Source organism: Lissotriton helveticus, chromosome 8 (assembly GCF_964261635.1).
Source record: "Lissotriton helveticus chromosome 8, aLisHel1.1, whole genome shotgun sequence".
Lineage (NCBI taxonomy): Eukaryota > Metazoa > Chordata > Amphibia > Caudata > Salamandridae > Lissotriton > Lissotriton helveticus.
In genome coordinates this window covers 1,509,872,377-1,509,886,433 of record NC_136069.1, presented here as the reverse complement: position 1 = coordinate 1,509,886,433, position 14,057 = coordinate 1,509,872,377, and positions in this window count along the sequence as shown.

Sequence of the window (14,057 nt, the reverse complement as noted above, 5' to 3'; positions counted from 1 at the left end):
TTCCTGAAAATTTCAGCCAATTCCGTCGACAAACGCCAAAGTTATTAGACATAGAATTTTCAAAAATCCCATAGGGAAAAAATCCTAACTATATATACCTACTGGCGACCGCCAGTAGGTAATATATATATATATATATATATATATATATATATATATATATATATATATATATATATATATATATATATATATATATACATATATATTCTGAATTCCCACATCTACGTCAGGTAGGACGCCAAAAATTCTCAGGACACGGACCAGTTCGGTGCAAATTATTTATTCAAGCAGAGTATGCCGCATGACGTTTCGGCTCCTTGGAGCCTTGCTCACATGACTGTGGTATTTTACCAACTCACCTGACTGCCTTTAAAATTATTCCTCATTGACATCAGTGCTAGTGCTTTATGGAAATTACCAACAAGGCAAATAACATCTGAGGACTTCCAGTTATTTCACTAACTGGTACAATGCACTATGGGACTTGAAGTAAAGTGAATACAGTCATGTGACCTAACCCTATTAAAAGCACGCCAGAGTGCACCTGAGAGTGTTTGTTACTTCCATCTGTGAACAAGGCTAGTATGCCGAAACGTTGGAATATGAAAGCAGACGCTGCCAGACTTTGAAAATAAAACCTCAGTTGTAGTATTGGGCCTCACGACTTGTGTGTTTACAGTGGTGTAATGATGGGCTGCTCCATGCCCATTGTGTGAGGCCGCCTTGAAGGGTCCTGGGCTCCGGAACGGGAACTTTTTTTCAGATATTTATATATATATTCACTGAAAAAACCATAGGTTATAGACCATATATAGTTAGGAATTTGCATTTACAAAACCTTGAAAATTCACTGAAAAAACCATAGGTTAGAGACCATATATAGTTAGCTGGACATTTTATTGACATAAAACCAATGAAATTCCATATATAGTTAGTTGCACTAACTATATATCGCGCACCCGCAATCCACTGCTGATGATGTCACATATTACATCATTCATGACATGGTCAGTGACATCACTGATGACATCACTGATGACATCTCAAATGACATCACTGATGACATCACTGATGACATCTCAAATGACATCACTGATGACATCATCTAGTGTCTGTGTGTTTTTGTAAAGTTTAAATATGTTTTACATATTGAAGAATGAGTGGATGTATGGAAGACTGAGTGTGTGTGTGGCTGGCTGGGAGGTGTGTGACTGTGCATATCAATGTGTACTTGTATCAGTGATTGTATAAGAGAGTAAGTATGTGTTAGTATATGTGTGAAAAGTATGGTGTTCTGTGTTTAACTGTATAGATGAGGAAATCGAAGTGTGATTGATTCTTCACAGGACTGACTAGGTGTATGAGTGCATATGATAGTGTTGCAATAATGAGTGACTGTATGTATGAGTGATTGTATGGGTGAATGAGTGAATGTGTGTGTAGACGTAGGAATCAGTGAGTGCGTATGTGGTAACTGGTATTGGTGTGTCATGATGTCATCACTGATGTCATTTGAGATGTCATCAGTGATGTCATTTGAGATGTCATCAGTGATGTCATCAGTGATGTCACTGAAGTATGATGTTCTGTGTTTAACTGTATAGATGAGGAAATGGAAGTGTGATTGATTCTTTACAGGACTGACTAGGTGTGTGAGTAACTCCATGGATGAGTGGCAGTGTGTGAGTGTCTGCATAGGTGTATGAGTGCATATGATAGTGTTGTAATAATGAGTGACTGTATGTATGAGTGATTGTATGGGTGAATGAGTGAATGTGTGTATAGACGTAGGAATCAGTGAGTGCGTATGTAGTAACTGGTATTGGTGTGTCATGATGTCATCAGTGATGTCATTTGAGATGTCATCAGTGATGTCATCAGTGATGTCATTTGAGATGTCATCAGTGATGTCATCAGTGATGTCACTGACCATGTCATGAATGATGTAATATGTGACATCATCAGCAGTGGATTGCGGGTGCGCGATATATAGTTAGTGCAACTAACTATATATGGAATTTCATTGGTTTTATGTCAATAAAATGTCCAGCTAACTATATATGGTCTCTAACCTATGGTTTTTTCAGTGAATTTTCAAGGTTTTGTAAATGCAAATTCCTAACTATATATGGTCTATAACCTATGGTTTTTTCAGTGAATTTCATTGGTTTTTTAAAAGCTAATATCTATAGCTGTAAAATATATTCTTTATTACGTGACGTATCACGTAGCCACGTGAGACGCCTCATGGTGCGTCGCATAACAGTGACGTATCGGCTCTGCAGCGCAAACAAAACCCGTAACGTAAGCGTGCCGGAGCACGCTTACAGATATATATATATTTTTTAACCTTAATTAGACAAAATCCACACGTGCACATATCTTGAGGCCTTGCAAAGGCACATCAAACAAACAGTCCCTACAATTTTGCCAAGTTTGCTGGAAATCTATTCCCTTAAATTTTTTTTTTACTGTTTCTCTTGGTTTTCCCCTTGTTACGCTTACCGGGACGCTACCCGGTACGCGAACCTGACGCTCCAAAAACACAAGATGGCGGACTTCCGTTACGCTGCCGGTTAGCTGCCCGGTTCGCGTACCGGGAAGCGCCTCTACCGCGAAAAATCGCGGGGGACTTTAATATCCCCCTCATCAATCCTAGGGGGTCAGGAGGGGTTTACCTTGCCCCCTTTCCTTCATTTCCCCCTTCTTTTTTCACCACATCTTGTCTCTCGAACCTACCAAGAGACAAGATGGCGGCCGCTCCGGACTGTTTACAATGTTGACAGCTACGCTGCCGGTTAGCTGCCCGGTTAGCTGCCCGGTGAGCTGCCCGGTGAGCTGCCCGGTTCGCGTACCGGGACGCGCCTCTACAGCGTAAAATCGCAAAAAAAAAATTGTTTTTATTTTTAGCCCCGCGGGGCACTTCAATATCCCCCTCATCAATCCTAGGGGGTCAGGAGTGGTCTACCTTGCCCCCTTTCCTTCATTTCCCCCTTCGTTTTTCACCACATCTTGTCTCTCGATCGTACTGAGAGACAAGATGGCGGCCGCTCCGGACTGTTTAGAATGTTGACAGACACCGGAGAGCCAATCAACTTCGCTTCGCGAAGTTCCGTTTCGCGTCAGGTACGCGAACCGGGGCGCTAACCGGAGCGCTGTCACAGATATATATATTTTTTTAAACGTTAATTTCTCAAAATCCACTGGAGCACATATATTGAGACATAGCAAAGGCACGTCGGGCAAACCATATCTACAATTTTGTCAAGTTTCATGTAAATCTATTCAGCCATTCGAGCTAAAAGTGAGTCCAACCGCCCTATGGAAAAATGAATGGGAAAAACGCGTTTTGGGACCCCCCTTTTTTCTCGGCCCCCCTTGACGAAACCCCCCCCCAAATTTTCAGGGGCTGCTCAGAAACAAAATGTGCCATTTTCCTGAAAATTTCAGCCAATTCCGTCCACAAACGCCAAAGTTATTAGACATAGAATTTTCAGAAATCCCATAGAGAAAAAATCCTAACTATATATACCCACTGGCTATCGCCAGTAGGTAATATACATATATAAACATATATAATCTGCATATCTATATAAATATAAATGCATGCATACATATACATATATGCATACATATGCATGTTATTTACATGAACGTTTTAAAAACACTAATAAAAGCAAAGCTAAAAAGCCACCTCATTACAAACAGAATGGCTTTAACTTAAACGAGGGCGAGATCTATTGCATTTTCAATGCTTGTTTACTTTGGTTCTACCAAGAAGGCATTCAGATGTGTCACACATTTGCCATAAATTCTGAATGTTAGCACTCTAGTTGCTCATTAGATCACTGTAGTAAAGCTAGTGCTCACCAGGGAAGTCTGCTGCTAATCATGGTTTGCAGCCATTTTCCCGCATTTTTTATCCCGCAGACTTTCAGTCCGCATACCATTATCCCGCAAGGTCATTGACCTCGCATACCATTATCCCGCATTGTTTCAAAACGCATGTGCATTTATCGCGCATGCCTTTACAAAGAATTACGTTTTAAAGGCATGTATGGTAAATGCATTTGCGTTGTGAAAACCACGATGACGAGAGAGGTAAGTGGGTTTGTGTTCATTTTTTCGTGGGTTAGTGATTGTGTAGTGTAGTGTAGTGTTGTGTAGTGTAGTGTTGTGTTAGTGTAGTGTAGAGTTGTGGTGGTTGTTTAGTGTAGGGTCATGCTGGGGGTAGTGTTTTAGGGTTTAGGGTTGTGTTGTAGTGTTTGCGTAGTGTAGGGTCATGCTGGGGGTAGTGTTTTAGGGTTTAGGGTAGTGTTGTAGTGTTTGCGTAGTGTAGGGTCATGCTGGGGGTAGTGTTTTAGGGTTTAGGGTTGTGTTGTAGTGTTTGCGTAGTGTAGGGTCATGCTGGGGCTAGTGTTTTAGGGTTTAGGGTAGTGTTGTAGTGTTTGCGTAGTGTAGGGTCATGCTGGGCGTAGTGTTTTAGGGTTTAGGATAGTGTTGTAGTGTTTGCGTAGTGTAGGGTCATGCTGGGGGTAGTGTTTTTGGGTTTTGGGTAGTGTTGTAGTGTTTGCGTAGTGTAGGCTCATGCTGGGGGTAGTGTTTTAGGGTTTTGGGTAGTGTTGTAGTGTTTGCGTAGTGTAGGGTCATGCTGGGGGTAGTGTTTTAGGGTTTTGGGTAGTGTTGTAGTGTTTGCGTAGTGTAGGGTCATGCTGGGGGTAGTGTTTTAGGGTTTTGGGTAGTGTTGTAGTGTTTGCGTAGTGTAGGGTCATGCTGGGGGGTAGTATTTTAGGGTTTTGGGTAGTGTTGTAGTGTTTACGTAGTGTAGGGTCATGCTGGGGGTAGTGTTTTAGGGTTTTGGGTAGTGTTGTAGTGTTTGCGTAGTGTAGGGTCATGCTGGGGGTAGTGTTTTAGGGTTTAGGGTAGTGTTGTAGTGTTTGCGTAGTGTAGGGTCATGCTGGGGGTAGTGTTTTAGGGTTTAGGGTAGTGTTGTAGTGTTTGCGTAGTGTAGGGTCATGCTGGGGGTAGTGTTTTAGGGTTTAGGGTAGTGTTGTAGTGTTTGCGTAGTGTAGGGTCATGCTGGGGTGTAGTGTTTTAGGGTTTTGGGTAGTGTTGTAGTGTTTGCGTAGTGTAGGGTCATGTGTTTTAGGGTTTTGGGTAGTGTTGTAGTGTTTGCGTAGTGTAGGGTCATGCTGGGGGTAGTGTTTTAGGGTTTAGGGTAGTGTTGTAGTGTTTGCGTAGTGTAGGGTCATGCTGGGGTGTAGTGTTTTAGGGTTTTGGGTAGTGTTGTAGTGTTTGCGTAGTGTAGGGTCATGCTGGGGGTAGTGTTTTAGGGTTTACGGTAGTGTTGTAGTGTTTGCGTAGTGTAGGGTCATGCTGGGGGTAGTGTTTTAGGGTTTAGGGTTGTGTTGTAGTGTTTGCGTAGTGTAGGGTCATGCTGGGGGTAGTGTTTTAGGGTTTAGGGTTGTGTTGTAGTGTTTGTGTAGTGTAGGGTCATGCTGGGGGTAGTGTTTTAGGGTTTAGGGTAGTGTTGTAGTGTTTGCGTAGTGTAGGGTCATGCTGGGGTGTAGTGTTTTAGGGTTTTGGGTAGTGTTGTAGTGTTTGCGTAGTGTAGGGTCATGCTGGGGGTAGTGTTTTAGGGTTTAGGGTAGTGTTGTAGTGTTTGTGTAGTGTAGGGTCATGCTGGGGGTAGTGTTTTAGGGTTTAGGGTAGTGTTGTACTGTTTGTGTAGTGTAGGGTCATGCTGGGGGTAGTGTTTTAGGGTTTAGGGTAGTTTAGTTGTTTAGTGTATGCTAAAGGCATATTCGTTCTAAAAGTTTTCGTTATTTTAATTTGCGGCCTAATAGTACATGCGGGATTTCGTCATATATTCGCTAATCATACTTTCTATGGCAAAATGAACCCCCTCATTTTGTTCCTTTTTAAATTAAATGTTTTAAGAGTTACCACTTTATTCCAATCAAGATGGCTTCATGTGTGCCATACCTTTGTAATAAGTAGGACTGTTAGCACTCTAGTTGTTCTTTAGAACACTCTGGGACATTCTGTCATTGGGCTATAGTTGGGCTACATCTGCCTGATATTTGGGCTACATTTGTTTTTTTTGTCTCTGGTGGCCATCTTTGGGCTACATTGGGCTACATTGGGCTACATTGGGCTACATTTGGGCTCCAACATATATATAGCCCAATGTAGCCCAATATATATTTTTCAAAGTTAATTTTCGTAAAAACCACTGGAGCCTATATCTTGAGACATAGCAAAGGCACATCGGGCTACCAGTCCCTACAATTTTGCCAAGTTTGGTGTAAATCCATTCAGCCGTTCAGGCTAAAAGTGAGGCCAACCGCCCTATGGAAAATTGCATGGGAAAAACACGTTTTGGGACCCCCCTTTTTTTCGGCCCCCCCTTGACGAAACCCCCCTAAATTTTTAGGGGCTGCTCAGAAACAAAATGTTCCATTTTCCTGAAAATTTCAGCCAATTCTGTCCTCAAACGCCAAAGTTATTCGACATAGAATTTTCAAAAATCCCATAGGAAAAAAATCCTAACTATATATACCTACTGGCTATCGCCAGTAGGTAATATATATATATATATATATATATATATATATATATATATATATATATATATATATATATATATATATATATATATATATATATATATATTCAACAACAAAAGCACCAGACTTGGAGAGGCACACACCTTGTTCGTGCTTTTATTCCTGCAAGACAGTTCTGCTTCAAACCAAGAAATGCACTGAAATTCAACAGCCAATATTTTCAGTCCTTACGCGTTTCAAGCGCCATCCGCCCTTGATCACAGTTGTTTGGCAAATGTGGAAAAACAGGATACCGTCTCTCTACTCTTTGTAGTCCCGCCCAGTGGGCGTGTCCGCACATTGCATTCTGGTAAGTAGAGTAAAAGAAAAGTCTTTGTGTGATACGGCTGTTGATTTGACATTACATAGTTTAAAATACCTCAGTAGGTTTTCATTGCAAACCGCAGTTCTGGCAGGGCTGTTTTGTTCCTTACATGCAGAAAGCATCAAGGCTCCATATAGCGTTGTTAAGTAACTTGCTGGACACTGCTTCTTGTGCAGGGGAGCTCTCCGCGACCCTGGACGGCCGCAATTAGATTCAACAACAAAAGCACCAGACTTGGAGAGCCACACACCTTGTTTGTTGCTTTTATTCCTGCAAGGCAGTTCTGCTTCAAACGAAGAAATGCACTGAAATTCATCTGCCAATATTTTCAGTCCTTACGCGTTTCGAGCGCCATGCACCGTTGATCACAGGTGTTTGGCAAATGTGGAAAAACAGGATACCGCCTCTCTACGCTTTGTAGTCCCGCCCAGTGGACGTGTCCGCACATTGCATTCTGGTAAGTAGAGTTCCTGTAAAAGAAAAGTCTTTGTGTGATACGGCTGTTGATTCCACATTACATAGTTTAAAATACCTCAGTAGGTTTTCATTGCAAACCGCAGTTCTGGCAGGGCTGTTTTGTTCCTTACGTGCAGAAAGCACCAAGGCTCCATATAGCGTTGTTAAGTAACTCGCTGGACACTGCTTCTTGTGCAGGGGAGCTCTCCGCGACCCTGGAAGGCCGCAATTAGATTCAACAACAAAAGCACCAGACTTGGAGAGCCACACACCTTGTTCGTTGCTTTTATTCCTGCAAGGCAGTTCTGCTTCAAACCAAGAAATGCACTGAAATTCATCTGCCAATATTTTCAGTCCTTACGGGTTTCGAGCGCCATGCGCCCTTGATCACAGGTGTTTGGCAAATTTGGAAAAACAAGATACCGTCTCTCTACTCTTTGTAGTCCCGCCCAGTGGGCGTGTCCGCACATTGCATTCTGGTAAGTAGAGTTCCTGTAAAAGGTGTGTGGCTCTCCAAGTCTGGTGCTTTTGTTGTTGAATCTAATTGCGGCCTTCCAGGGTCACGGAGAGCTCCCCTGCACAAGAAGCAGTGTCCAGCGAGTTACTTAACAACGCTATATGGAGCCTTGGTGCTTTCTGCACGTAAGGAACAAAACAGCCCTGCCAGAACTGCGGTTTGCAATGAAAACCTACTGAGGTATTTTAAACTATGTAATGTGGAATCAACAGCCGTATCACACAAAGACTTTTCTTTTACAGGAACTCTACTTACCAGAATGCAATGTGCGAACATGCCCACTGGGCTGGACTACAAAGAGTAGAGAGACGGTATCCTGTTTTTCCACTATTGCCAAACACCTGTGATCAAGGGGGCATGGCGCTCGAAACGCGTAAGGACTGAAAATATTGGCAGATGAATTTCAGTGCATTTCTCGGTTTGAAGCAGAACTGCCTTGCAGGAATAAAAGCAACGAACAAGGTGTGTGGCGCTCCAAGTCTGGTGCTTTTGTTGTTGTGTATATATATATATATATATATATATATATATATATATATATGAAAGAAACATAGGTTTTAGGGATGTTATAGTTAATTGGACATTTAACTCGTACAAAACCATTGAAATTCCTCATTTATAGTTAGTTGGACTAACTATAACGCGCGCGTCCGCAATCCACTGCTAATGATGTCACATATGACATCATTCATGACATGGTCAGTGACATCACTGATAACATCACTGATGACATCACTGATGACATCATTCAGTTAATGTGGTTTGGTTCGATATTTAAATAAGTATTATATATATATATATAGCAATCTGCCTTGAAGACTGAGTGGATGTATAAGTGTCTGAATGGAGGATGTAGTAGCAATGTGATTGACTGTCTAAGTGACACATTTAAAGTGTCTCACTAAATATATGGGATAGTGATTAAACTGTGTGAATACCTGTATCACTCTATCTCTTGTTGTGTAAAGTACTACATAAGTTGGTTAGTAGCTATGTGAAAGTCTACATTAGTTATTAAGTTAAGTGAGTATTTGGATGGGATAGTGAATGAATGTGTGTGTGGTTGGGTGGGAGGTGCGTGACTGTCCAAAGATGTGTAAATAGTTGATTTAGTAGGTAGATGAGGTTAAGACTGTATGTGGAAACAGTTGTTTGGTGAGTGAATCTCTTTATGGGTGTGGTGATGAGTAAATATATTTCTCAATGATACATGTCCAACAAACTAGAAATATAAAAGGCAGTGTATGTGAAAGTTGTTGTATATAAATAAGTATACATACGACTCAGTGATTGTATGAGTGACTGTATGGATAACTGTATACTTGTAATAGTGATTTTATAACACACTAAGTATGAGTTACTATCTATATGAATAAATAAAGTTGTGTAAGTGTGTAGCTTAGTAAATATAAGTATGATCAATTGTTTGCATGAGTGAGTAGGATGACTGCATAAGTGAATAGGATGTGAGCTGGTGTGTAATGTTGATGTAGGTGTATAAGTATATTTGATAGTGTTCTATTGATCTTTGTTAGCATGTATGAGTGAATCTATAGGTAAGTGTTTAGATATGTGTGTAGATGTAGGAATCACTGAGTGGGTTTTTAGAAACTTGTATTGGCGTGTCAATAGTTTCAAATATGGTACTCCCTATTTTATAATGAGTGTTGAAAGGTTATACTAGTGTATGATAAGATGTATCTGATTGCCACGTGGATGATGTCATCAGTGATGTCATTTGAGATGTCATCAGTGATGTCACTGACCATGTCATGAATTATGTAATATGTGAGATCATCAGCAGTGGATTGCGGGCGCGCGAGTTATAGTTAGTACAACTAACTATAACGGAGGAATTTCCATGGTTTTGTACGAGTGAAATGTCCAACTAACTATAACACCACTAAAACCTATGTTTTTTTCAGTGAATTTCTAAGCTTTTTTAAATGCCAATTCCTAACTATAACATGTCTGAAACCTATGGTTTTTTCAGTGAATTTCGAAGGTTTTTTAAATGCTAATTCCTAACTATAACATGTCTGAAACCTATGGTTTTTTCAGTGAATTTCGAAGGTTTTTTAAATGCTAATTCCTAACTATAACATGTCTGAAACCTATGGTTTTTTCAGTGAATTTCAAAAGTTTTGTAAATTACAATTTTTAAATGTATTAATTCTTATATTTATTTTTTCATACTGATTTACTAAATTGTTTTAAACTAAATTAAAGAAAGAAAGAAAAATTCTTTATTGTTCAGTTAATTAAAAGCATTACAATATATATGCATTCTGCGACATATAAAACAAAACTTTTGGGGCTGTAGTAAAGGAATAATAAATAGAAAAATGGAAAGGGAAAGAGATATATAAAAGCATGAGGACTATGTAGCAAAGGGTCTAACACCAGCTTCAATAAAATCATCCAGAGCACAAGTTTGTCTTACAAGCACTATTCTTACGTCTCTATGAAGGTCAAGCCTATGGCAGCGGGCTTCGTTTTTTCACAAAACTGTCCAGAAATTTTACTGATCTACAGATCAATTGGGGGTCCGCTGAGCATAGGATCTGGACTATCGCAGATCGGCAGGTGCGGACTCCTTGCTCGTTAAGTTTGTCCTTGAGCCAGTGCCGCCGACCCTGGTACATGGCTGGACAGATGCAAACTATGTGTATCATGTCTTGTTTACCTGCACCACAAAGGTCACATTCCGTTGTGTCTTGTGGTCTCCATTTAGGTTGGTCTAGTCTTGAGGGCAAAATGCCCAGCCTTAGATGGAGAAATTTACGTTTGAGTATCAACGAGAATGCATTATCTAGGTAGGGTGCTGGGGCAGGCCTTGTATACGATTTGATAGTCATCCAGGCATGGGTTTGGGTACTAAAGGTTTTTGTATCGTTAAGGAGCGAGTGTTTCTTAGCAATCCTTTTAACCACCTGGTTAAACGAAGGAACTGGCAGTTTTGTTTCCCACAATGTTCCCAGCTCGGTTACCGCTAGTGAGAGCTTTAGGTACTTTGAGTGCTCGGAGTTCGGACTTGTCTGGATCGCTTCCCAAAGTGCGCCTTTCATTTTATTCTCCTGTTTCCTCCAGACGTTGTACCAGAATTTAATGGTCTCGTATTTTTTCAGTAAAACTTGAGATTGCAATCCAAATTCAAGTCTGACTTGAGCTGGAGAGGAATTATTCGATAGCAAGAAAACCCATTTATAGACATTAGTATGAATTTTGTCCAGGAGGGTGGCGCTTTTCCCATGATGCAAGACACTCCCATATGCTATTGTAGGCAATAGTTTTGATTTCATTGCGATTAGCAAAGGGGAGACATGAGGACCCTTTTGCTCGACTGCCAAACTGGCGAAGGCTTGCAATAGGGTGGCACCCTTTCTTTCGATGTCTTTGTGGTGCACTTGGAAGTTTAGGCGTTTGTCTAAGTGTACCCCCAGATATTTATAGCTGTTTACGGCTTCCAGCTGATCATTATTTATTCGGAAGGTTGGCGGGTTTTTGCGTCGACGTGTTATGAGCATTGTCTTTGTTTTCCTGATGTTTATTGTTAACAGGTTCCTTTTTGTGTAACTGGACAGGTCGTGTAGCAGGCGTTGAAGGCCGATTCTTGTCTGGCTCAACAGTACCACGTCGTCCGCGTACGATAAGTGCGTTAGACGAAGGGTGCCTAGCCTGGGAGGATGCGCGTTAACCTTGTGTAGGCTTTCTGCCAAATCGCTCATAAATAATTTAAATAGATGTGGGGCCAAGACGCAGCCTTGCTTTAATCCATCAACGGTGTGGATCTTCCTGGTCAAGCGGCGCCCATGATCAATTTTTACCTGCATCCAGGTTTCAGTGTAGAGATTAATAATAGGCAAGAGGATTGAGTCCGGTAGGCCGAGATGTTTTAATTTTGCCCACAACATTTGCCTGTTGACGCGGTCAAATGCCGCATTGAAGTCCACAAAACAGGTGTAAAGCTCCTGGGAATTCTGTAGGCTTTTCTCAGCGATCAAGCATAGGGCCATAGCATTCGTCATAGTTCCCATACCGCGGCGAAATCCGGTCTGGTTCAGTGGAATTTTACTGTTCGTTTCAGACCATTCTGCCAGATCAGCTAGTATCAGTGACGCATAGTATTTTGCTTCGGCGTCAAGGAGGGCGATCAGACGATAGTTGTTCGGATCCTTGCGGTCTCCGCCTTTATAGATTGATGTTATGATCGCCCCCCTCCAACTCTCAGGAACGCAACCTGTTTTGTTTACCGTTCGAAACAGCAAGTTAAATTTACTAGCCCAGTACTGTGGGTCCTCCTTGTAGATGGCTTGCGGAATGTCGTTTGGACCTGAGGCGCTGTCTTGCCTACTTTTTCCAATTATTTTTAAGATGCTTTGTTCGTCGTCTTGCCTGAGGCATAATGCCATAGTTCCATGAACCTTTGTGCTGTTCCCTTTGGGCACTGGGGCGGTGTCTTCCTGTTCTGGGTTGACTTTTGCTTCGGTGTCCAAGGTTGCAGCTGTGCTCAAGTTGTTAATTGAGAATGTGTCCGTTAAGTGTTGAGACCGTTCTGACTCAGTTATGCAGGCCATGCTTATTGGTTGGACTGTCCGATTTGCGGAGTTAACTTGCAACCAAAAGGCCCGCGAGTCGGCTTTCTTTATATTGTGCAGTAGTTTAGACCAGAATTCGTTTTGGAGATTTTGTTTTTTGGTCCATATTAGTTTCTTGTATTGAGTCCTGGCCTTGCGTACTGCTGCCCAGATACTAGCGTTTTGGGTTTGCCCACATGCTCGATGTGATAATTTATTCAGGTGCCTCTTTAATAGTAGTGGAGATCTGTTAAATTCGATGTTGAATTTAAAAGAGGTTCTTGAACTGTTGCTTGAATTAGACCTTGGGAGTTGCTTCAAGTAGTTATTCCAGGTGTCTGGGCTCAGGGCGTTCTCTGTCAGGAACTCTTCTAGTAGATTTTTGGCGCCGTTAGCTATCCGCGGAAGGGAGTCACTTGTCCAATTGAGCCGCTTCAGGTTGATGGTCGTAACATTTCCTGGTAGCGTCGGAGCTGGTGCGTATTTAGGTATGTCCATCGTGATCTCGAAATGCTGTTTAGCATGGTCGCTATCCAGAGAACAGATGATATGGAAGTCTTGTATTTGGCTAAGCAGGGGTAGTGTGACAAGTGTGTAGTCCAGTGTGGAGCAGGAGTTGTGGCCAATGTAGGTCAAGGAGGGAGGGATGTCTTGATTGGTTCTTCCGTTTAAAGCTCTTAGACCGAGATTTTCAAGGTCCCACATGAGTTGTTTACCCTCCTCATCATTCTTCCTTGCCGAGGGACCACCTGCGGCAAGACATTCCAAATTTCATTTGCAGCGTTGATGTTAGCTTCATCCTGCGGATGGTGTAGGAGGTTTGAATTGAAGTCGCCCGTGAGAATTATCTCCCAGTCAGAGTGTTCCAAACGCATGTTTGAGACCACAGAGATGATGCGCTGGAAGAGTGTTTTTTTGAGACATTTTTTTGGGTTTGCGTATATGTTTATTAACATTAAGGTTCTAGTTGTGGCCATTGTTGTACTCTCCAGTTTTAAGATTTGAATGTCCGCCGTCGATACGGGCAGTTGTGTTGTTCTGATCTTTAGGGCTGTTGATATGTAGACGGAAAGGCCCCACGGGCTCGCCCGAAACGCTGTAAGCGAGTCGCACTTACATGATAACACAAGCGGCCTGGTATGTCGATTGGGTCAGTTAGCCACGTTTCCTGTAAGGCTATTATCGCATACGGGTCCCAAGTGGCGCCTTTGCCGTTTTTGTTCATAATGTCTTTGGCACCCGCAATGTTCCAGGAGAGGATTTTTATAACGTGGCTTACAGTGTTGGTTGATTTGCCGGGCGTTCAATTGGGAAGTGGCAATTGCGGCTGTAGGTGGTCATAGCCTGCTGCTTCGGCTCCCCCAGCTCCTTGGAGGACCGAGCGCGTTGGTCGATTCCTCAGTACTTGGTTTGTACTCTTGGAGTGCCTTCTTAGGAACGGGGACGGATACGCTGCCTTGACCATTTCCTTATGTTGTTTTAAACTATTTATTTTGAGATATTTTATGTTTTAAATTACATTATAATTACATTATACATTACATTACAAAATATACTTTCTCAGAATGAAT